A 25,556-nucleotide genomic window follows, 5' to 3' on the forward strand; every position below is an offset into this window, starting at 1 on the left:
TGCATTTTGAAATTTTTGTCGTATAGATAATGCGGTGCGATATGTGGAAAATGCGCTCGAGATGGCTACGCCGGAAAATTCTGTAGCGGGAGCCGAACCCTACGCTGGCTCTGCTACGATAGTGCGTTATCTTGGAACATAATTAGGCACAATAACCGATATCGGTCCGCACGGGACCACAGCATCGAGATAATCCCACCCCCTCGCCTCCCAGCAGATACTGTTCCAATAAATCATGGTCGACCGAACGATAAGCCCTCATATCCCTATGAATCGCGATTGACAGGACAACGTTTCAACGTTCCACATCATCTCAACGCTAGACACAAACTTAAATTACCAACCTACATATCAGTTTCGTTATATTCATAGTAGTCATGTTTTTATCAAGAAAATTACATATTTAAGTCATTATTTAATACTTGTGTACTTGAAAAAGTAGAATGTTTAACCGACCCAAATGCTTATCAACACCAAATACTATCTACATTTAATACTTAAAAAATAAGTATACCATTTCATTACCTAAATAATACTAATCAATGTATACACAATCACTTCCTATAATCCTATGATTTTATCGATATTAATTTGAAAAAAACTTACATTTCTTACTTACATATCTAATGAATTTTCCGCCATTTTTTTAGAAATTTGACATTCTTTGGCCATCTTTTGCTTACTTTTTCTTGCTCATCAAAAAAAATTGATGTCGAATCGATCGGTGCTATTAAGTACCAATGTACAATGTACATATACATATGTGCTTACGTACGTATATTGCGAGTTAACGTAGATGCGACAAAGATTTAAAGATACGAGAAAAGTAAAAGGAATTCATAATTTAAATTACGAAAAAAATAGTCTTCAATATAACCATTTTAATTACATAACATATGTATTATGTATATTAAACATTTAAATATTCATTGGAAGCTCGATTTTATTTTCTCTTCTAGATCAAACTACATATGCATGTATGAACATACAAAAAAAATTCCAAGCAATTAGTCATCTTAATCTAATTACCGATCCAGACCTAATCCAAGAAACAGATCGACTAAACAAAATACTCGAGATTTCGATCCACGCAAAGCGAGCATAAAAATTCTTTATATACGCAAAAGTATTCAAACGTCGCGTCAATTAATTAAATAAATCGATTTCTATTCGACGCGCGATTAGCATAAAACACGCAAAATGAAATTTCCAAACTACACACACGTCTCTATTTACTTTCAAAATCGATCTCGACGAGAAAAAATCAATCTATAATTCCAAGACACACACACACACACGAATCGATTCGAGTCGCATAGAAATAAATCTTGAGATTCGCCGATCGATGACCGATTGCGAAGACGTCCGATTTTTCGATCGCGGCCAACTGGTATTTTTCGGACGCGAGACATATCAATAAATATGTCGTACCTACGGTGGTAATATGTCCACCACACCTGCCAGTATTTTATCATGTGCATACTATACTACCTGTACGAGTCTGCCATTAGTGTGTGTGTGTGTGAACGGATGGGTATCTCGATCGGATATTATCTATCTTACCATCTATGGTGCGGTTGTTCTCAGCGGGATTGTTAACATATTTGTGTTTTGTAAACGCACCACGGCTTATTTTTACGATCCATTATTATTCGGTTAATTATTTATTAGTATTTGCGTGCTCGGCGCCAATGTTTCACGCGAGATATATTTCAGTAAAAACTCTCAAAGAAAACTTTTATTGAAACGTATCTATGTACATTGTATATGTACATAGGTACACACATATGTACATGTATGAATGTTGAATCATCATATGAGATTTGCATTCATATGTATGTAGATACTTGATTTTAAGCGTTGATTGCTACATCACCATGACTAACACTTTATCGTGTATCGCATAATGATGTGTCTCGAGAAGTGTGCTTCAACATTTTCCCGTTGTTTTCTAAAAGGAAATAAAGAAGCGACGGTAACTTCTCGGAAATTAAGAACATAAATGATCGAAGTGGAATTTTGAATCAAATTTTAATAGTATCATTAGTACAAAATGCAAAACATAATTATAAGTTTAGGAAATAAAATAGAAATCACATCCTGGTCTTTTACTGTTTTGGATTATTTGTAGTATAAGACATGGTTAGACAATGGTTAGCGTGTAATGCTTTCAAGGTAGTGGTCAAGGGTTCATTCCCTGGCCCGGTGTTCCTGACCAGACCTAGAATATATATGACTCCAGGTCGATCGTCTCTTAGTTTACCGATTTACCGATTCTCAAAAATTTTAGCTTAGAACATCTCGAATTTTCTGATATTTTAAATATGTAAACTCTGTAAAGTTTATTTATTTCTCAAAATATTAATACTATCGAATTTGTCTATAGATGTCTCTATGATACTGTATAAACATAATTGTTTATCGATGTTTTATATTGGCCAGGAAAGTGCAATGGAATCATTACCTGTTAGGTCTTCATGGTATATATCTAATATATAATTTCGAAAAAGATTTTGTAACAGTGGCGTTTCGGTTCGTATTTCGTTAATTTAATATAATTTGTTCTGTATTTTTATGACGACGATATCGATTTCAGTTCCGATTACCGATATTACAAATACCGAGCGAAGCCGGGTAAAACCACTAATATACATATCTATATGTAAAATTGAATGTCTGTTTGTCTGTCTCTTATAGGCTCCTAAACCACTAAACTGATTACGATGGAACTTTCAGGGTTTGTTGTGTGCATGTCCGGGAAGCTTATTGTGAAAAAAAACCTCTTAATAATAAAATTCGTAATTACGATTTTGCCGACGCGAAGTTTGAAGCCCCATTGTGTAGGCGAGGAAATGTGTTCGTTGGTAACTACGTCATCAGTTGGTTTATGACGATACGGCTTTGAAGAGACACGAGTTGAGCTCCAACCAACACTTGAAACGGGAACGGGAACGGGAATTGCATGCGTTATTGTGGCATCTACATAGGTTCAGCTAGTTTCCAATACAATATTATATTAATGTGCTATCTTTGAAATTCAATGTAGTGGCCGATTACTATTATCGGACTATCAACGTAGATTTGATTTAACTTACAACCACTTAGCACTGTGTATTATATTACATAATAAAATGAAAAAATAAAGGCAATACCAGATATTCAAGACCACCTCGACGTTTTATTTCGGCGATGCGACTTCTCCGCCAAAAGTGCAGACGTATATCTCGTTCGCCTACGATCGAAGAACCCGATTAAGAAAAAATAATAATAAAACAAAAACGAATCGATAGATTAACTCAGATAGTATGAGAATTTATCATCGGTGTGTGCGATAAAAAGCCAACACGGTAACGGTTCGACCGCGCGCCGAGATCCTGTTAATGTCATGTAAACGAGCCTCTTATAAGAAGAGGAGGAGGAGGACCATTCGAAGATGGTCGTGTAGACAAAATGGTCGATCGGTATGTATGTATACGCTCACTAATCGCATCCTTATCGTCGTCGACCAAGAATAAAACCCATTAATACGTATTTTTAATAGAATTTTAATCCTCCGATTCCATTAGGCGATTGGAAAAAGCCCAGCGGTTGTTTGCGCGATCGATAATTCTTACTATCTGAGATCGATCCGTTATCTCATCGAAATAGCTCGCCAGATAAACATCTGAAGTAATATGAGCGAAAGAAAAACACTGATCAATAATAAAACAGTGACTGCGATAAGGGATCGTTCCTAGTCCGCAGATGTTATCTAACACAGCAGGTAAAACAGACTCTCGTATCGCGAAAAATCGCTCACTACATCAAATTCACAACATATTAATATTAATATCTTACCAAAGAAACAAAAATCTTATCCATATAAAATGTCTGTACGATAGATCCGTAAATGTGGTTCATAATAATCGATTGATAGTGATTTATTTATTTATTTAAGTTTGGACAATTGTGGCATTACAGGAATCCCTAATGCGCCACAATGGTCGAAATTATAATAGAAGAGAAAAAAATGATACTGACAAAATACATTAATAAAACAATAGCATTAATAATAGTAGATACAATAAAAATATCAATTAAACAGAATACATATTATGGAGTGTCTTGCATTTACAGCCAGCACCAATATATAAGAACCAGCCGTAAATACATAACATCCCTGCGAAGTCCAAATGGAAGGGAAAAGATCAAAATTGCTCAGCAGTAACAATTTCATTGAGAAGTCGGGTAGCTCCTAGAATAGGAGCCATTCGATAAAGAGCTGTGCGAGCAGGAGATACAACCATCAAATTATGATGTCTACCACGCACATAATTATTAGGGATATAAAGTCCCAACTGTTCCAGCAACAACGGGCATGACGTATCACTACGTAGAAGCTGGAGAACAAACCGAACTAATGATAAGTTTCTCCGAAATTCAAGGGAATTCTAACCCAGCATGCCCAAGAGGAAAGGAGTAGGGTAGAGATATGGGTAATACCCATACTCTTTCCTATATAGGAAATGAAGAAATGTTTTTTGCCCTTGCTCAATCATAAATAAAAAATAGACATATTCAAGATTTATTCGAATTTATGAATATATAGTTAAAATTTTACTATCAGACTTTCTTACCGCTTCTACGACGAGGATTTGAACTAGAGATCATATTGACTTAACTCGGGCGTCATATCGAACGTTCATCTCACATAAATCGACCGAATGAAGGGTGGGAGAAGCGAGACGAAGGCGGGAGAGGTGGTATACGATCCTCACTTTTATTGTTGATTTTAATTTTAGATCGGCTATCGCCATCGAATTATCTTTATTGCCCCCAAACCTGAGAGAATAAGCACACACACACACACATACATACAATGTAATACCTACGTATCCATAACGAATTTCGCCCTTGACTTACGACGTCTCGACGCGCAACAATGACTACCAGCAACCGTGTAATGTCAAAAGTGCATAGAGCATTAAATAATGAAGTACGAGCCAATCGGAACGTTGAGATTTAATACAAAAATAACGACAAAATCGTGAGTCGAAGGCGGGCCATGGGCGGAGGTGAGATTTCAACTACGATTAGCGCAAATAATAAGTTCGACCAACATAATGCGGTTCGCGTTACCGACCATCATCCACATTATTATACACTTTTCAAAGTATGTATGTGTATGATTTATTTAAAAAAAATCATACACACATACATATGTTGTTTAATGAGGCGGCCTTAAGCACACCCCCGATAATTCGTGAATGTTGCACGAAGAGACGAATCGTCGTCCGTAAGTACATTTGTTTATGTGTGCATCGAAAAATATTGCTTTATTCTGGATAATTTAGTGTTTTACTACTACAATTTATGGCTCTATTAATTACGAGAAAATAAAATTAGTAATTGGTACTGCTTTGGAAAATTATTACCGCAATGCATGCCAACTTTAAATTAATATTTACAAATTTATAATGCCGAATTCGTTAATTCATTATGAGAAATAATAAAAAAGCAACACGCTCATTAACTATTTCATTGCCGTTTTTAATATGGACGAAAGGAAAATCGGATGTGTTTTAAATTTCGATCTAAGATAAAGCGCGCAGCGGTCTACTTTTGCGAAGTAATTTAAGTAGTATTTTCAACAAATTAAGTTTTTCCAAATAATTAAAGAAACGCAATAAAATTTAAATGAAATATGAAACCGTATTTATTAATTTGTACGAAAATTCTACGTGATACTTCAAATATTGAAAATAATTACAATTTATTCAAGAAAAACGACGGGAATAATACACGCATACTGATATACAAATATACATACATGTTAAATTAGTTTTTCCCGACATAAATAACCCATATTAATAGTATTTTCAAAATAAATTAATGAGTTGGTCAAAATAAATATAGCTTAAAACATGGTTACTGTATGTATGTAAGTAGTAAATGCATATGCAATATCATTATCATCGTCATTTACATCCATTCACCATCCACTGCTCGGTGTAAGCCTCTCCAACGTGCTTCCTTTCGCCTCTTTTTTGCATAACTCTCATCTACCTCACCCCACAGATTTTTCTGATTCCTTCCATCCACCTTCCTTGTGGCCTTCCTTTCACCATCTTAGATTATCTCAGATACCATTCCAGCACTTCCTTTGTCCACCTTTCGTCCATTCTTCTAACTACGTGAGCTGCCCATTGCCATTTCACTCTGTCCACTATATCCAATCCCTTGTCATACATCTCTTCCAAAATATGTACATAAAATATATATTTCAATTAATCTGAACCCAGTTCCATTTACATTATTATAATAATTTTATCTTCCATAACAAAAATGATGTGTAGATATTTCGAACATTTGATAATTATGAACCCAATTTCAGCCACTACTCAAAAGAATATACATACATACACCAATCAATTAATATCACAAAGCAATGCTGAGTCAATCGAATATAATTTTTTAAAAATTAAAACATTTACAGTAACGACAAACTATGTATTTAGATTTCATAATACATAGACAATATATGTAATATATTTTTTTACAAATCGCAAATATTCAAATATGTACAAACGAAAACATGCAATATCTTATTTACTTATCGTGCGATCAAATAAACATACAAGTGAACAAACACGACTTCGAGTGTCCCTCGATAATGTGGCTCGTCCTCCTAATGTGTGTGTGAGCCCTACCTGAAGCCACTTTATCTCACGATCGTGTTTATCAAACACTCCAGACAGCCAGACGTACACAACGGCGAACAAGAGCAACAAGACAACAACAAACGAAGGCAACAATAAAATAAAAACAAAAAAAACACACCGGGAGGAAGTTGGGCCGACGCTGTCAGAACGGGCGAGGACCTAATTAACAAAGCGATCACTCCAGTTTGTCGAAACGGCTCAACATTTATCCCCAAATCTGTGTATGTGTTTACTTTTCACGTTGGATTTTCGATATGTACGATTTGAAGTGTTCGTTGATTGTCGATTTAGTGCGATTTTTCGGCTCGCGCGCGGGCCATTGCAGTGGCGTCCCGTGTCGGCGGCTACCGCGTGTTAATAAAATGTAAAGTGGGTGTATCTTAGCGTGGCGATGGCTCGATAACCTGACAAAAACACCACAATCTCGAGACGTCCGCGGGGAAAAAATAAATTACCTGCTGCTGGCAGGGCAGGGGCGCGCGCACCCAAAACACTAAATCTCCCGTACTCAATCTGAACGTCAAGATTCAACGATGGGGTCGACAAAAGGCGGCACGCGAGCTTCGATCATCCAATGAACTCTCTATTAATCCCGACTACACAGAAGCAACGCAAGTCGAAAAAAAATCAACATCAAGACGAATCCATCCATATATACTTAAAAATACAATTAATTATTCAAATGGATAGAAATTATATATATATATTTATATATAAATAATTAATTGTTGCATCTAAATAGCACAGCTAAGATAGCTAGTTATGCATGTATGTATGTGCATATGTCTTCTAAAAAATAAAAAGGTTCCAAATCGCTGCATCTTCGATCAATTCCAAACATTTCTAACCATTATCCAGATGGTAACATTATACATTTTTATTCACTCCTACGCACATTTATATACACATGTAAAATTCAATTTTAATGGAAACAAAAAAATGTCGATGGTCAATCAAACGCGCATATCCATTAGGAATCTTCTATTTGTGTTCACATTCTTACACATACATATGTATGTACATACACGCCCACAAAAAAAACACACAAATAAAAAAAATACCTTACCGAGAATACTTCTTATTTTCGAATACGGATATCTAATTTAATTTTGAAAATATCTATGCACTAGACACATGTGTATGTACATATCTGGATTTGTAATCAGCAAGTAGTCGATTGGCTTCGAGTACGAGCACTCGACAAATCGAGTTTTTCGTACATCACAGGTGTACATCTATGTACCATTATTTATTGCAAACGCAGATAAGATGACGATTACAATCTACGAGATAAGCCTGTATGTAAATCACCACTATCTTATCTTATTATTTTACAGCCCAAAATAAAACACGCGACGTCTAAAATCGTCCGATTGATTTCGTAAATCATGCGTATATACATATACATATATAGACACCGAAGGCCGGAGCGAAAAACGCGAATTTTGAATTTTCATCGATGGATCAAGTGGAAAACTTTTGTCGTATCAAGGGTGTTCCTTTGATACAACAAAATAACAAATTTCATTGATTTTAAACAATTTCCTATGCCTCCAACCAATCGATTTATCAAAAAAAATAAATTAGTAGGCTTTTTACGTATGTATCCCTTCCCTTAATAGGACGAAAGTTTTCCATTAGGTCCATTGATGATAATCCAAAATTCGCATTTTTCCTCCGGCCTAATGTATGTGCATATGTACGTACATATATATATATATATATATATATATATATATATATATATATATATATATATATATATATATATATATATATATATATATATATATATATATATATATATATATATATATATATATATATATATATATATATATATATATTTATATATATATATATATATATATATATATATATATGTATATATATATATATATATATATATATATATATATATATATATATATATATATATATATATATATATATATATTAATATGTATGATTCAGTCCAAGTGTTCACTTTGGATCGTTCATGAACATAATAGTTGTTCATACACAGTTCAAACTATTGGTTTTAATTCACAGTGCTTACAGTCTGTCTGTATTACTTACAGTCCAAATGTTCACTCTGGTTTGTTCATGAACATACTAGTTTTTTCATACACGAACTACATATGTATTGGTTTTAGTTTAAGTGCTAACAATCAAAAGCTATCTTTAAATGAACTCACCAGGTGTCGCATGAAACTTTTATCTGTCAAAACCTTTGAGATGTCAAAACGCCAAGTATTTAAAATGAAAATCTTATGAAAACCACATAACAATCTTGCTATAATTCTCGTTTACGCCAATTTTTTAAGTATTTCAACCCATATTATATATATGCACATGCATAGAGGATGGGACAAATGATTGAGAATACTTAAAAAACTACTTATTTTGCCAACTTGTAATTTTGTGTACACTAAAAGTGGTCAGATTAGTTCTTATGCGATCAAACTAGTATTTTCATGAATGAACTAAATGTGAAGTTAGACTGTGACCTATACACCTGTACATACATACATACATACATAATATTTCAAACTAAACAGCTTCAGTAGTCGAGTGAATTATTAGTCTTTTTATGTATATAATTCCGATTCGCGAATGAGAAAGCGAAGGGCGCACTATGGGCTCATTATCATACAGACGCTTTGATGGCAGATAAAATCTTATACGGGATTGGGGGCTGCCATGCGACTCGAACGTATTATGAATCACGAATGCAGGGCCACACACGCCGCCAAAACGCATCAATAGCACTCGTGGGGTGAGTGCACTTGAAAAATGCACGAGAATCGAATATGACACTCTGGCGCATGAGATACCATTATGTGTGCCCCTTTCTCCCACCGCCATTTGTTCCTCCTTCACATATGGTGAAGTACATACGAAGGTTCTGTATCGGTTTCCTGGCGGCGAGACGCCACTGTCTAATAACAATCGGGATGTTACGCCGCTTCGATGCAACTGCTGTATGCAGATACGATCGCGTGTCAATTGATTGCTACAAAGTGATGCTGCATAGCCGAGTGTATGTAACTGCACCATAAGTGACACTATACATCCTCTATTACAGAAATAGCCATTATAGTATTTTACTCAACTAAAATTATCAACCTAATGAATACAGAGAAGATTCATTGATTTTGAACACAAGTTTTGTTTAATGGGACCAACACACGTAATTTTTTTTTGATATCTGATGTCTCTCGTCAAACTAATAAAAGTAAAAGATTGTGAATATCAATATATTATTGCCAAATTAAATTAATTTCCTCGATAACTAACCATTAACCAAATGATATAGAACAAATCCCTAAAAATAATTTATAGCACCACCCACGTATGTATATATGTATATACTACGTACATACATATATACAAACGGTGGGTAAATGCGGCTATTCATTGAGATAAGTGTGGCTCCCATTGAAAATTGAAATTTTCCATTTTTTTCATGAAAATTGTAAATTTGTAAAATATTAGGTTTTAGGTTGAATCGGTTTACGTTGGAGGGGGTAGTAGGAGTTAGTTTTGAAGATAAAATTTCCGGATTTTTGTATACAATCTTAAGAACAAAATCATTTTCTACGAGTAAAAGCAAATATAATTAATATCAAAGAAGGAAAGTTAGATGAATATGAAGAAAAATTTGAAGAACAGCAGAAGCTTTGAAGATTTGAAAAGTTTGAAATCTACATTTGCTTATTTTGTGAACCCTTTTATTTGTGATATTATTTATGATGGATTTACAATTTCTGAAATAATAATTGTTGAAAAAGCGGCTGGGCAATTGGAGTTATTAGAGATGAAAGAGAATCAGGAATTACACATACAGTTCAAATCTACTTGTACATATAATTAAATTTTGGAAACTCGTGTCAGAATCAAAATATCCGTAATTAAAGAAAGCTGCTTGCCGTTTATTTTCTATTTTTGGTGCAACATATAAATATCTGTGAATCTTTAAATCTCCACAATGAGGTTCGTTAATTCGAAATATCGTTCACAGTCGGCTAATAAACAACTCACAAAATTGCTCACAGATTTCACCAAAGATCTTCGTAAAAAAGCAAAATTTCCAAGCATCAGCTTTCATAAAAAGATACATCTTATCTGCATATGTATGTATAATCGAGACAGAAAAAAGCAATAAAGTAATATTAAAAGTTTATACATACGTATGTATGTATATTATCATATCAACTATGCAATTTTTATTACACTCTTATCGTACTCCATATTATAAATTTTACATATCTAAAAAATAATCGATAAAGGACTCGTATGTATATAATAAAGAACATTTCGAATACACCTACTGTACATATAGATATAACCGGTCTCCGTGACGGGCCGGAATGTGAAATTACCGAAAACGCAAATATCGGAAGGCAAAGATCGAAAATCGAAAGATCAAAAAAAAGGGTGCATGGTAAACGGTACATACTCACTTAATTTGCACGAGCAGAATACAACAGGAACAAGAGGAACAGGTTTTTCCTTCCGTATTAATGTGCGCGCGCAGAATACGGGAGGAAAAGCCTGTTCCTCTTGTTCCTGTTGTATCCTGCTCGCCCAAATTAAGTGAGTATGTACCGTTTACCATGCACCCTTTTTTATCTTTCGACTTAAGATCTTTCGATTTTCGATCTTTGCCTTCCGATATTTGCGTTTTCGGTAATTTCACATTCCGGCCCGTGAGGTAGACCCAGATATAACCATGGTTATTTCATCACACAATTTTTATATTGTGAAATCTCAAATCATACACATGTCCATTACCAATGTAATATTCAAATGATTACCAACCCGCGTAAACGCAACATGCACCTAAAAAACAAAAATAGTAGCTAGAAACTACATATGAACATACATACAAATGTACCTATCAATAATAAACCACAAAAAATTAATTAAAATCACTCAACCGGAAATACCAGTTAATTTTCGAGCGAACTCAGATACTACACAAACATCTACTGAAATATGTATTAAAATATATCGGCCGACCGGAAGTATTATTTTAATTTTATTACTTAGAAAATAGTTACCGAGTAGATTATACCCATTACGATATGTTATTATTTAAAGAATGATGAGCGCGCCACGAATAAACTACACACGATTATTAAATACGTACATACATACACAAAAAACACATAAATTTCAAAACAATTAAACTCTTTAAAATAAGGTTTGCTCAAAAGATTGACGATTTCAATTAAAATTTGGATTATTTGTATCCAAAAATGATCTTACACATTCTCGCAAGTGATTTAATACTGCAAAAATCAATCGTATCACCCTTCGAAAACATGTTTCATTGCATGGACATACATACATACATATAATACTAGAGGGATTAAAGGGATATATCCCGACCTTTTAATTCGGTGACACGACAACGTGTTGCCGATGAAAGCGACCCCGTTCACGAGCGAGCGGACAATTTGTGACGTAGCGGATGACACGTGTCGTCACACGTGCATTTCCAGTTTAACCCTCAAACGACGAAACCGGTTCGCATGCGACACACCCCTCGTCCGCTTCACACATGAACGTGAAGAGGGTGCATATTGGCATTTCTAGATCTGATACGGAGGTCAAAACGATATCGATCAACTTTCAAAGGGGGGAGAGAGGACGCGGATCGTAAATTATATATTAAATATATGTATTATTTTACATAAAACTGAACCCACCCGGTTTGCCTAGAATTTTTCTCTAAGCGTGCAATTAGCGGGGTATCGCGGCCGGATCGGTAGACGAATTTCAGAAAACATCACAAATTTTATGATTGATGATTTTGATAAGTGGCAAACGATGTGGCCTTATCGATCGGGAGAGATCTTATCGCGCGATGCTATGTAGAAATTAGGTATGAAAATTTTATAATGAACGCGTTCGCTGGTCTGTTTTCAAAATCAATGAGAACGTTTTAAAAATTCTCGTGGATGATAAGGTATTGTAATACATACATATATGTACGTATGTATGTATGTATGTATATGTATATATTGTACTTGGGATAGTCGCAATGAAATCAAATATGTAACCCCGAAAATTCCTGTATATTTTTGAAAACTTCGTTTGATTTGGTCAGTTAAGAATATTAACGGTCACTGACTGCTTGATTATTTTTTGTTTGCAAAAAAATACTTAAAACAATAAACAGCTTACTCGCCGTTCATTTTTATCTATATAGTATACTAACAATATAAAAGTTTATTGAAAAAAAATTACCATATAATTTGTTGCCTTTCAAAAACCTACGATTCCAGATGGAAAACCGCGTTTTTCTTTTATATATTATAATCTTTCGATTAATTTTACCCAATAGCACTATTATATAAAACTTCTATTCAAATAATATTTGATTTAAACACATTTAAACAAACGAATTGTTTTAAATAAAAACAATTCTTTCTACCAAATACGCAATAACAACACTAAACCGTTTTATTAATTTATTTAAACACATGTGTTGATCATTTTAATTTTTTATTGTCATTTTAATATGAATACTTTCCATATTATGTATTATATATATATATATATATATATATATATATATATATATATATATATATATATATATATATATACATACATATTTACCTTACAAATCCATATTATAAATATAATTTAATATTATAAATATAATATAATATTATAAATATATATTACAAATCCATATTATATATGTATATACATAGTAAACCTTATATGTATATCATTCAAAAGATTGAAGCAAATTTTTTTATTAAAATAATATTATTTTATCAAAAAAAGCAATTTTTTTGATGAAATAATATTTATAATTATAACCATAATAAAAATCTACTGTTAAAGGATTCCACAATTTAACATGAATCAAATCGACAAAAACGATTAACCACCCGAAGAGCCTAAAACTTTCACCACATCGCGATAGCATAAATGCGTCGCACAAAAATCAAACATGACTAATCATTTACATGGATTCACCTACTAATAAATACCAACACGTTTCTTAAACGTCGTCAGCCGTCGGATGAATTGCTCGAGAAGCAGACTCGCTCCGGAACCTCCAGCCTCGGCAGGATATCTCCGGCGATCGGCCGCGAAGGTCCCGGCGTTTTTCTTCGCGCAGAATACGGGGGTCCTTTATCGGTCGGCGACGGGGCCCCGGCCGCCATATTATATATGCATATAAAAATATATCAGAATTTATTTGGCTTTATCGGCGCCGGCACTGCCAGGAATAATGGCGGCCCGTGGACAGAATAATTTATCGGTTATTGTATGAGGCCGCGGCGCGGATAACGCATAATGGCCGCAGAAGGAGAGAGAGAGGGAGAGTGGTGTATGGCATATGTGTGTGTGTATGTTTGCCCCTCTGTTCTCCTTGCCCTCTTGTCCCTCCCTTCGAAACCCTTCGAAAGTTTCGTTGAATAAGCGAGCCGATAGCGAGGTGACAGCTGAATGACCCGCACTTGGATGGGTGAGCGGACGCCCACGGTGGTAGTGCAAAGCCTCCGAAGAAGGTCTCCTCGGTGATCTCGCCCGTTGTGAAACCGCCAACTTTTCATCGGCTTATTATGTATTATATATCAAGCTTGTGTGTGTGTGTGTGTGTGCTATTATTATTGTTGAGGCTTAAAGAAATATAATAAATAAGCGGCGATCCGATTCAATGCCGATTGATATTAAGCGCCGTGCGCTTTTCACTTGGGTAAAGTATCGCCCGCTAAATAATAACGAGTGCTTGAAGAAAACTTGAATGTATGTATTCTGAAATGAATAAATATATGTATTTTCCGAATAGAGAGTATCGGTTAGGTCATGATGAATCGCAAAGGCGACTACATATGTACTACATATAATAAAATCAAACATATACATACATATATATACGAGAAACTTCTAATATCTTATTTGTAAAAGTGCATATTTTTTTAAAATATAAATTCAAGTAATAAAACTGAATAAAATTCTCTTTGGTAGGTCGGAAAACGATATCTATGAATGTAAAAATAGCATTTAGATAAGATGCAAATTTAAAAAATATGTTTCCTGTTATATGTAAATATGCAAGTATAATAAATATGTATTTTTTACAAATTTTCCTAATGAGGTCTATAAATATAATTTTTATACATATAATATTGACATTTGTACATTTGTACATATGTACCTACCTATGTATATTAAGTAAATCTAAAATGATTACATTTGAAATTAAAATATGACTAATTATATTACCTAGCTCTTTCATCGTTCATTAACAATAGTTATTTTTGTCTCAAAGATAATTATTCGTATGTTTATGTCTAATTAACTTATTACAACATGAAATAAAAATATTCCATCGCATCTTTAAATAAATATACAAATATATTATAAGATAACATCAAAAATTGACTGTTTAATTTGTATTGATTCTTTGTTGCACAATCATTTTTTTTTAATTAGTTGAAATTTATTAATTAAATGATCCGTCTTTTGTAACTTAAATATGTATCTCAGTAGTACAGATTTTCGTAATTTAATTCACGATCATACTAAAAATGTTTTAAATTATGAACAATTTATAGTAATAATTCAAATGAAAGATTAAGCTTTTTCTAAATGCATCTTATATGTAATTTGGTTCCCGGAAAGATGCACTAAATTGCACTGAATAGTTGCGCAGTTTCAAGAAGTCATAATTTTCAAAGGCACTCAAAAAGAACTTACGCAATAGAATTCCATAAAAAAAGGTTAGCACTCTCGCATCACAAATAAATACCCCTTGACGCTTTGTTGAGGAATTCTATTGCGTTAGTTCTCCTTGAGCATCTTTGTAAGTTTGGATGTCTTGAGAGTGCAACTACATCGAGTGCATTTTTCCAGTCACCAGATAATTTACATTTTTCAAATATATTTCCACTATAACTAACCGATGGCTATAAAATTTATCACAAATAGAGTAACCAACAAAAATATAATAAACTACACAATCAATTAGCAAATCAAACAAATAAATTCTTAAAATAAAACGTCTACTCAATACCGACATTGTACAACAAGACAAAGATACATTTATCATTAAATCGATCGACCTTACAAAAATTCATATTACCAGACCTTAATATCACGTACGAGCACATATATCACGCTAAGACAACAGCAATTCATACAAGGAACAAAATGTGTATAATTTGGCAACTGAAAAATGTCACAAACAATTGCGGTAGGACATGGAAAAAGTCCGTGCACACACAACAACATAATGAAACGGGGGAAATGGGAGTAAAAAAACTCACGTTTTAGAGGTTTGGGGTTGCTCTGCTTCCTTCGGGACATGTCCGGGGCGCGGGCGCGGGGGGGGTGGGGGCGGCCCACGTGCGCCCTCCGGCCCCCGCACCTCTCCAGCTACCGGCAAAACAAAAACAACAAAAACACAAAACGCAATGATAATGACAATAACGACGAATCGATTCGATGCGACGATCGGCAACAACACTCGATACTTCAAAGCACTGGTTCGCGGAAAAAAAACTCAAAACTCGAAAAAACAAACGCGGATACAGTCAGCAGCGGTGCGAGGAAACGCTTCGACGTCGAACGTGAAGAGTGTGAAAAGGAGTGTGATGAATACGAAAAGTTTCGTATGCGCGGAAAACTTTCACGGAGTCTTTTTTTTTTGTTGTTTAATTAATTTATTAATTTGATATAGTTTCGAACGCACTGATCGTTTACTTTCGGTGAGTATATAGTATAATAATAACGAGGATTATTATAGTCGGTGTGGTTGTATGTCGGTGTGGGAATGTCCGAGGCGATGGGTGAGGTGGGCGGCTGTCATGTGTCGGCACGTGAAGTTCGCGCAACGACAGATGGCAAGAGAGCGAGCGGACAACAACGTAAACACGCACTCACCGGCCGGCGAACCGCCAGCGACTGAGCTCTCCCACTCGACGGGGTGGCGGGGAGAGGCGGCAGGGGGAGGGTGGTCACTCTGCAACGGGGGAGGGGAGTGCGTTTGAATCTCGCGCGCTTTTCTCTCATTGGTCCGTCGGGTGCATTGTGAAAATTGCAACTACACTTTTCCTCGACAGCATATTACATACATAAATATACATATGTACATACATGCGTCTTGGGAGAATGGAAAGTGTGAATTGTAAAAAATAAATGTATTTAGCAAAATAGCAGGGCTGTGGAGTCAGATCAAAATTTACTGACTCCAAACTCCGACTCAAAATTGAACGATTTTAGTAAGATGAACTTGTATGGTCAACTTATAAAATTATTAGTAATTAAAATTGTACCGATTTTTAATATATGTATATAAAATTATAAGAATTCAAAAAATCACGAAAAATTGACATCTAATCAAATAAAAAAAGAGGACACCTATAAGGCGAGGTACCATTTCCGGTCAACTTAAAAATTTGAAAAAAATTTACGTCGTGTCGATAAGAATTTCAGTAACCGATACTAAGTTTCAGTTCGATTGGACTAACGGTGTTAAAAATATCTCCAAAATACACACCCACACAGACACACACAGCCACACACACACACACACACACACACACACACACATTTTTTCTAGATCATGAAAACGTGATCAGTGATCGATTCTGAGTTCGAATCAGTCAAAATCTCGAGTTCGAATTTTCGCATGATCACAAAACTTCATCTATTGTTACTACGTACATAGATAAAGTAAAAAATTTAAAAATTTACGTGTGTAGTTTTATTGTGAAAACGTAATTATTCTTTGCACTTTTTTAAAGCCGTTCAATTATTTACTTAATCAAATGATGGTTAATATTTCATTTCATTTAAATTGTATCGAAACGTTTTTACAAAGTGAAAAACTAAGAATGAGAAAAAAAATTGCAGATACCTAACTTCTTCCGAAAGAGTTTGCTTTTAAAATTGTCAAAACAAAAATATATGAATTTACATATCATTTATCTGTTAAGAAATTCACATAATTTAAATTAAAATAGTTTTTTTTTTTTTTCAGAAAGAATATTTATTGAAGTCATGCAAATCAAGTGACTTTAAATAATAAATCTAGTGACAATAAATTTAATATTGTTGCATGTAATAATATACAAATAATTTCCAATGCTCTTTATGCCAGTGCTACTCAAACTATGGTCCGCTGCCCATTACTGGTCCGTGGACCACCGGTAGCCGGTCCGCGGAGAAAGACGTAATTAAAAAAAATAAAACAATAGCTTATGTCAGAACTATTTCAAAATATAGACTGGATAACCAAGCTAGCTTATTTGACATTTTGATATTTTTTGCATTTTGAATTACCTTAACTTATCCATGCAAGGAAGAATGTCATCTTATTTCACAACGGCAGACAATACAGATGGGATTAAACGAAAACTAAAAACATGGAAGATTCGTGTTTCAAAATATTGCTATGACATGTTTCACAATTTGGCTGATATTATTTACGAAGGAGGAGAGGAGGTTACTATGACGTCTTTGCGCGATATAATCAGTTGTCATTTGACAAATTTATCACAGCGATTCGATTTCTATTTTCCACCAGATGACGATCCACGAATTTTACTACTTAGATTTTATTTTATTTTTATTTGTTTACAAGTTTTCAACCATATACATATATAACGTTTTTATTTTAAAATATGATCCTGGTCCGTGAGAATTACTGAAAAAAAAATACTGGTCCGCCAGCTGAAAAAGTTTGAATAGCACTGCTTTATGCTGATTAAATTAATTATATTTGTCTACTAAAGAAATTTTTATTTTGAAAACGTATGATACGTATGATATATGAGCATGATTTTAATATTTATTTAAAAATTATATTTTATATAAATATTATACATAGTAAAGAATAAAATAACTTTCATCAATTGTGACAAAATATAAATGTGTCGTTTTTAATCTATTTACTCACTAATCATTAATGCTTACATATATTTAAATATAACTCGAAAAAAGTGACCCCACAGTATGTAATTAGTCACAAATAAGTCGAGTCTGAGACCTAAAATAAATACCAAACCTCACCGTATGGACGAGTTTTCCGATAATTTTCCGAAATCTTCTCGTTTCATCTATTTTTGTAGAATCTAGAAATCATTATTTAAAATATAAATACAATGATAAACATGCATGAATGTAATTTCTAGCGATCATAAGATTTTATCATAAATTTATTATTAATTGATTTTTTTACAATAGTATCTATGTACATATTTATGTACATACATAAAGTGTGGACGTGTAGTATTGTAGACGTGTATTTTATCAAGTCCATATTAGATGTTTTTAAAATATATTTTATCATATTAACAAAACGTGATTACATTATTTTGTACAGCATAAAAGTATTCAAAAATGCTTACTTATTCAGTACTAGTGGTTTTACCCCGCTTCGATCGGTATTTGTAATATAAACCGCTTAAGCACCGCTAATATAATAGTAAACATTTGATTAAATTTATTTAAATAGTTTTATTTTATTTGAATTTATTTAAATATTCATTTGTGTTTTTATTAAATTGAACGTCACGGATTATACGAACCAAACAACCGTACATACAAAGTCTCTTTCGAAATTATATATTAGATATAACTGTTCGTTTTCCCCTTTTCTAATATGTATATGTATGTACGTACATACACGATAATAAATAACAATGATGTAATTAAAATCGTCTTAAAAGTTTTCTTGTAGTTCTAGATTTTTGCAACACGAATGATTAAATCGAAATCTTATCAAGCCATAATATCGGTTCCGTTAGCATGTATTATATTATAATTACGGCTGACATAAAACGTATTATAAATACACCCGAACGTCCTAATCTTGCAATTTAACATATAATAAATAAATCAATAGAATCTAAATTGATGATCATGACCGTTCTTAATTTTTATCACCCATTGTAAACGGCAAGAAACTCATAATTAGCACAAACAAAACTGAACCTTCTCACGTGTTCAGAATGCTTTTTAAAAATTAAGATCGAAATATGAATACCTAGGTAAGTATTGTGTTTTTTTGGATCTTAATTATCTTTCATATTAATTATGAAACTAGTTTGAATGCACATATTTATGTATGTATGTACATACATATTTATGTATGTAGTTATATCGCGCATTGTTAAATATTTTCCCATTTATTGCTTCGAAAGGATCAAATTTCATTTGATTCAATGTGAAGATTTACATAAGTCAAATTCAAATGAAGACAAAATTTTTGTATCATGTTATAACAACTGACACGATAAATTCAGTTGAAAAAATTGGTGATAAAATTTATCTTACACATGTACATTTATTTCATAGAAATATGTATGTGTTCCAATATCGTGAACTCCAAATGTTGATCTTTTTATGAAAACAAATATTCTTCAAAAATCATTCAACAAAAATAAAGTACTGACATAATGTATTATGCCTGCAAATTTAAATCGTTTCACATATTTATGCTTGGATATATTACGGGAAAAATTTAAAAAAATCATATTTATTCCATCAGGAAACATTATCAGAAATCTACCAATTAGGTCTAACAAAAAAAATTTCATTAGTAAGGAAACCTTAGAATATATGTACATAAATACGTATGTTTTTATTCCATATAACATTTTTCAATTTCATTGTTAAACTTAGACAGTCAACAACTGCTAAAATATATTATTTTAGTAATATTTCATATTTTCAATTATTTATTTTAAATAAAATAATAATACAAAATATGTAGAAAGACCGAATAACATTACACTCAATATAAATCATTGCGTAACTTAATAAAATGTACGCCTATGAACTATGAACCATGAACCTTATTTTGTCATTGCATTTTCCGAATAGCATTTCCCAAGCTAGTTAGTATACGTCAGCTATTGGTGGAATAATTTATGCTTGTTCCAAAACGAATCAGTTAAGATTTGAAATCAACTTTCAATTCATTAATTTAACGTAAAATAAATCTTCATATAACATACAAATCCTTCGGAAGCTTTAATCAATCGAAAATATATTTTGTCATGAAATTTTCTCAATACACAGAATGTATGTATGTAAAAATGATTATAGACACCTATTGACAAAAAGCAACACTAACTCATTTTAAAACTAAAATTGTTATCCAAGCTACACACCACTAATAATAATTACTTATACAAATAAGTTTTTATAAAAAAATCATAGATGTCGTTAAAACGAAATTTAATAACATAAGATGCCTTAAATTCTAAAATAAATACAAAATCGAAATAAAAAAAACTTTTACGTAATAAAAAAATTGAAATTCCGTTTCATGATAATTTAAATATAAACCGAAATTTTAATGCGTACTTAAAGTTACATTAAAATATTAATGTAATTATATTACTAGGTTTTCAAAAATTCTAAACAATTATTTCTATTATATATATGTATATGAACATTTATTATGGAATTTAATTTTTTTTTTCAAATCGCTTTAATTCCATACAAAATGCTACAAAACACGTAATTACAACATTACAAACAACATGCAACCGGTCGTGAATCACTGCGAATACATTATTCACGAGTCCTTGAATAAAAAAAATATGTGCGTTGTTTACAAAATTCAAAACAAAATACATACAGAAGAATATTCAATTGATAAACAACATTTGCAGTGCAATTTTCCGGTTTTCCATCGATAAGTTCTCAATTCAATAACCGCTTATACATACATAAGAGCTTTACCTATCTGTATCAGCAAATTTCCCACAAGCTTAAATTTGCGACAGATTAACGATCCGGTTATCATGTATACAATAATACGAGCGATAGAATCGATTGACAAAATTAATAATAACTATACGTGTATATGAATTTAAAAATTATTCATTTGTTTTTAAAATATTCTTTGAAATACATTGTACGTTCGTAACGGTTTTGTTATATTGGGAAAATCTACAAATATTTAACTTGTAAAATACGATACATGTTTATATTTTGTATTATTTGATTCTGTGACATACCATTGGACTTGCATCATCACCATCGCCCGTTGAGGAGGCTCGCCATTCTTAGGTCACCGATCCACTTCCACTGGCACAGGTATTAAAAACCCACACCTTCAAACAATGCACAGGTGTATTTTATCACAAAACACTCACAAAAACACTTTAGAAACACAAACACGACTATTCAATGTTTATTATAATGTAAATTGCAATACATTGCAAGCAAATGAAAATCCGTGAAACGTATCTACGTATAGTAGAGCGAAAACAAAAGAATACGATAATTTAATTTTAATATTCTTTTTTTTTTGTTTTTGTGGTTAATTTTGAAAAATTCTGAAAAATATGTGAATAATCAATCACGTGCGTTTTCAATGGCAGTCGGTTCACAGTGCACTCTCTGCACTCCGATGACCCATCGCTAATTTGTTAGATATTACGTGATTCATTTTGCAGTGGCGTAATTCGCATTGCTAATTGCATTGATGAGTACACACACTTAATGTGTAATTTATTATTTTTTCCGCTTTATCTAATCTGTCTAGGACGCTCCCGTTCAAAACAAATGCAGACATGCAAAAACAAATGTTAGCACAGCGCGATTAAAAATAAATACAACACAGCGTACTCGTCTTATCTCCTTGACGTCACATTAATAATCACGATCACGTGAAGCGTTTAGGCCCACGCGTGTTCGACACTGTGGGGAAAGTCGGTGAAAATTCTGGAAAATGTACGGCCAGCGCACTTTTCCACTGATAGCAGTTGGAATGTATCATCGTTGATCTGTGTGGTCGTTATTCATTGGAATCATTAGTGTCCACTATTTCCTGTAGTGATCGATTTATCAATGAATGTGTTTACAAGAACATACATGCATTGATAAAGATTCTGCTCTGCATTTGAATGAATTGTTTCTCATTGTTCATTTTGATGTGTGGATTCTCAAAGAACTGAAAATTTTCAAATCGATTCAAATGTGTCATAATTCGACTAAAATGTGAGAAGGATCGATATTTACACATTTTTTAGAGCATTTTATAATTTGTCTAAAGCTAATTTTCGATTAATGTTCATTTAAATTGATATTTTTTGGTGCTATTATACGATACTTTTGGGCCATTTATAATTCACCATTTTGAAATTGATTTTCATTGTATCATTTTTCAATTTTTTTGACCCAAAAGCATGCTAAAATGACAAAATATACACATCCTTATACGCCATTCAAAACGTATATATACATATAATTTTGAAGGAGACTTTGTATCTATTTATGTATGTATGTAAATTTTGGTTCGTAGAATCCGTGACATTAAATTTAATAAAAAATTAAACGAATATTCATATATATTTAATAAAATGTTTACTATTAGATTAGCCATGTTTAAGCGGTTTATATTACAAACTAGCTGTATTACCCGGCTTCGCTCAGTGTTTATAATATAAACCGCTTAAACATGACTAAGCTAATTTAATTAAAAAAAAAAAAAATTAAAAAAAAATCAAAAAAAAAAAAATAAAAAAAAAATAAAAAAAAAATAAAAAAAAAATTAAAAAAAAAATTTTAAAAAATCAAAAAAAAAAATCAAAATTTTTTTTGCCTTCTAGGGCTTCGCCCTCGGCGCCCCCCTGAGCCTTTGCCTTCTAGGGCTTCGCCCCTCCACGCCCCATGATCAATTGCCGTTTAGGGCTTCGCCCCCCTTAGTTAATGCCTTTTAGGGCTTCGCCCCTCCGCACCCCCATGATTAAATGCCGTCTAGGGCTTCGCCCCCCTTAGTTAATGCCTTTTAGGGCTTCGCCCCCCGCGCCCCCAAGATTAATTGCCGTTTAGGGCTTCGCCCCCCTTAGTTAATGCCTTTTAGGGCTTCGCCCCTCCGCGCCCCCATGATTAAATGCCGTCCAAGGCTTCGCCCCCCTTAGTTAATGCCTTTTAGGGCTTCGCCCCTCCGCGCCCCCATGATTAAATGCCGTCCAAGGCTTCGCCCCCATGATCAGCTGCCTTTTAGGGCTTCGCCCCCCGCGCCCCCAAGATTAATTGCCGTTTAGGGCTTCGCCCCCCTTAGTTAATGCCTTTTAGGGCTTCGCCCCTCCGCGCCCCCATGATTAAATGCCGTCTAAGGCTTCGCCCCCATGATCAGTTGCCTTTTAGGGCTTCGCCCCTCCGCGCTCCCATGATTAAATGCCGTCCAAGGCTTCGCCCCCATGATCAGTTGCCTTTTAGGGCTTCGCCCCCCGCGCCCCCAAGATTAATTGCCGTTTAGGGCTTCGCCCCCCTTAGTTAATGCCTTTTAGGGCTTCGCCCCTCCGCGCCCCCATGATTAAATGCCGTCCAAGGCTTCGCCCCCCTTAGTTAATGCCTTTTAGGGCTTCGCCCCTCCGCGCCCCCATGATTAAATGCCGTCCAAGGCTTCGCCCCCATGATCAGTTGCCTTTTAGGGCTTCGCCCCCCGCGCCCCCAAGATTAATTGCCGTTTAGGGCTTCGCCCCCCTTAGTTAATGCCTTTTAGGGCTTCGCCCCTCCGCGCCCCCATGATTAAATGCCGTCCAAGGCTTCGCCTCCATGATCAGTTGCCTTTTAGGGCTTCGCCCCTCCGCGCCCCCATGATTAATTGCCGTCTAGGGCTTCGCCCCCCTTAGTTAATGCCTATTAGGGCTTGCGCCCCATGCGGCTGGGCCCCCCGGGCCCCCTTCGGGGCCCCACGGGGCTGCGCCCCTTGTGGCGCCCCCTTTTGAGCCTCATGTGGCTGCGCCCCATGAGGCTGGGCCCCCCGGGCCCCTTTCGGGGCCCCACGGGGCTGTGCCCCTTGTGGCGCCCCCTTTTGAGCCCCATGGGGCTGTGCCCCATGAGGCTGGGCCCCCCGGGCCCCCTTCGGGGCCCCACGGGGCTGTGCCCCTTGTGGCGCCCCCTTTTGAGCCCCATGGGGCTGCGCCCCATGAGGCTGGGCCCCCCGGGCCCCCTTCGGGGCCCCACGGGGCTGTGCCCCTTGTGGCGCCCCCTTTTGAGCCCCATGGGGCTGCGCCCCATGAGGCTGGGCCCCCCGGGCCCCCTTCGGGGCTGCGCCCCTTGTGGCGCCCCTGGCGGGGCCCCATGAGGCTACTCGCCTTGCGCCCCCGCGGGGGTGAATCCATTGAATCGAAAAAAACAAATCGGCGCCCATGGATCGAAAAAAAAAAAAAATCGAATCACGTGTTCGATGACGTCACCGATCTACGGACGACGACGACGACCAAGGATACATACATACATACAAAGTCTCTTTCCAAATTATAGATTAGATATCGATCGAAGCCGGGTAAAACCACTAGTATAAAATAATCAGAAAAATAATAATAAATATTTTTAACTAAAAATTACCAAAATAAATACGCACTGAAATCGATATCTTATCTTTCAACGACATAGTTTAATAGCTTGACAAATATCCTCTTCTAAATTACTTGGAAAAAACTAACATTTAACCAGAAATAAAAATGCATTGGAGGCTTTCGTTCATAAAGTGCAATTGAAAATATATAAAATACATATTTAAACGTTTTCATCCCAATATTCATTACATCGATGGAAAAACCAGTGACGGTTGGCAAATGAACTAAAGCAGGAAAGGAAATGGCAAATGAACTAAAGCAATATTTCGAAATGCGACATTGCACGAGATTAATGTTATAAATGGAAGGAGATTTGTTATATCCATACATATATTTAAATATATGTATATTGTGCATATACATTATTTATTATACATATATGTATATTGTACAGCCTAATTTGTGAAATCGCCCATTACGCGAATTCATGAAAAATGTAAGCCCGTTGCTTAATTCGTAAATTAGGCAAATTTTCTTCCGAATGCGTGCATTC

The 25,556-nt window shown here is 34.6% G+C and overlaps 1 protein-coding gene across 1 annotated transcript in view; it reads right to left on the reverse strand.

Annotated features, from left to right (window-relative positions):
* ush (Zinc finger protein ush) overlaps window positions 1-21,781 on the reverse strand; it is a 258,650-nt gene extending 236,869 nt beyond the window's left edge. The window contains exon 1 of the mRNA XM_077434879.1: window positions 21,710-21,781. The gene's annotated coding sequence lies outside the window, so the exon portion shown is untranslated. The remainder of the gene's footprint in view (window positions 1-21,709) is intronic.
* Between the last annotated feature and the right edge of the window lie 3,775 nt (window positions 21,782-25,556).

This window comes from Arctopsyche grandis, chromosome 7, assembly GCF_051622035.1.
Source record: "Arctopsyche grandis isolate Sample6627 chromosome 7, ASM5162203v2, whole genome shotgun sequence".
NCBI classification, from domain to species: Eukaryota; Metazoa; Arthropoda; class Insecta; order Trichoptera; family Hydropsychidae; genus Arctopsyche; species Arctopsyche grandis.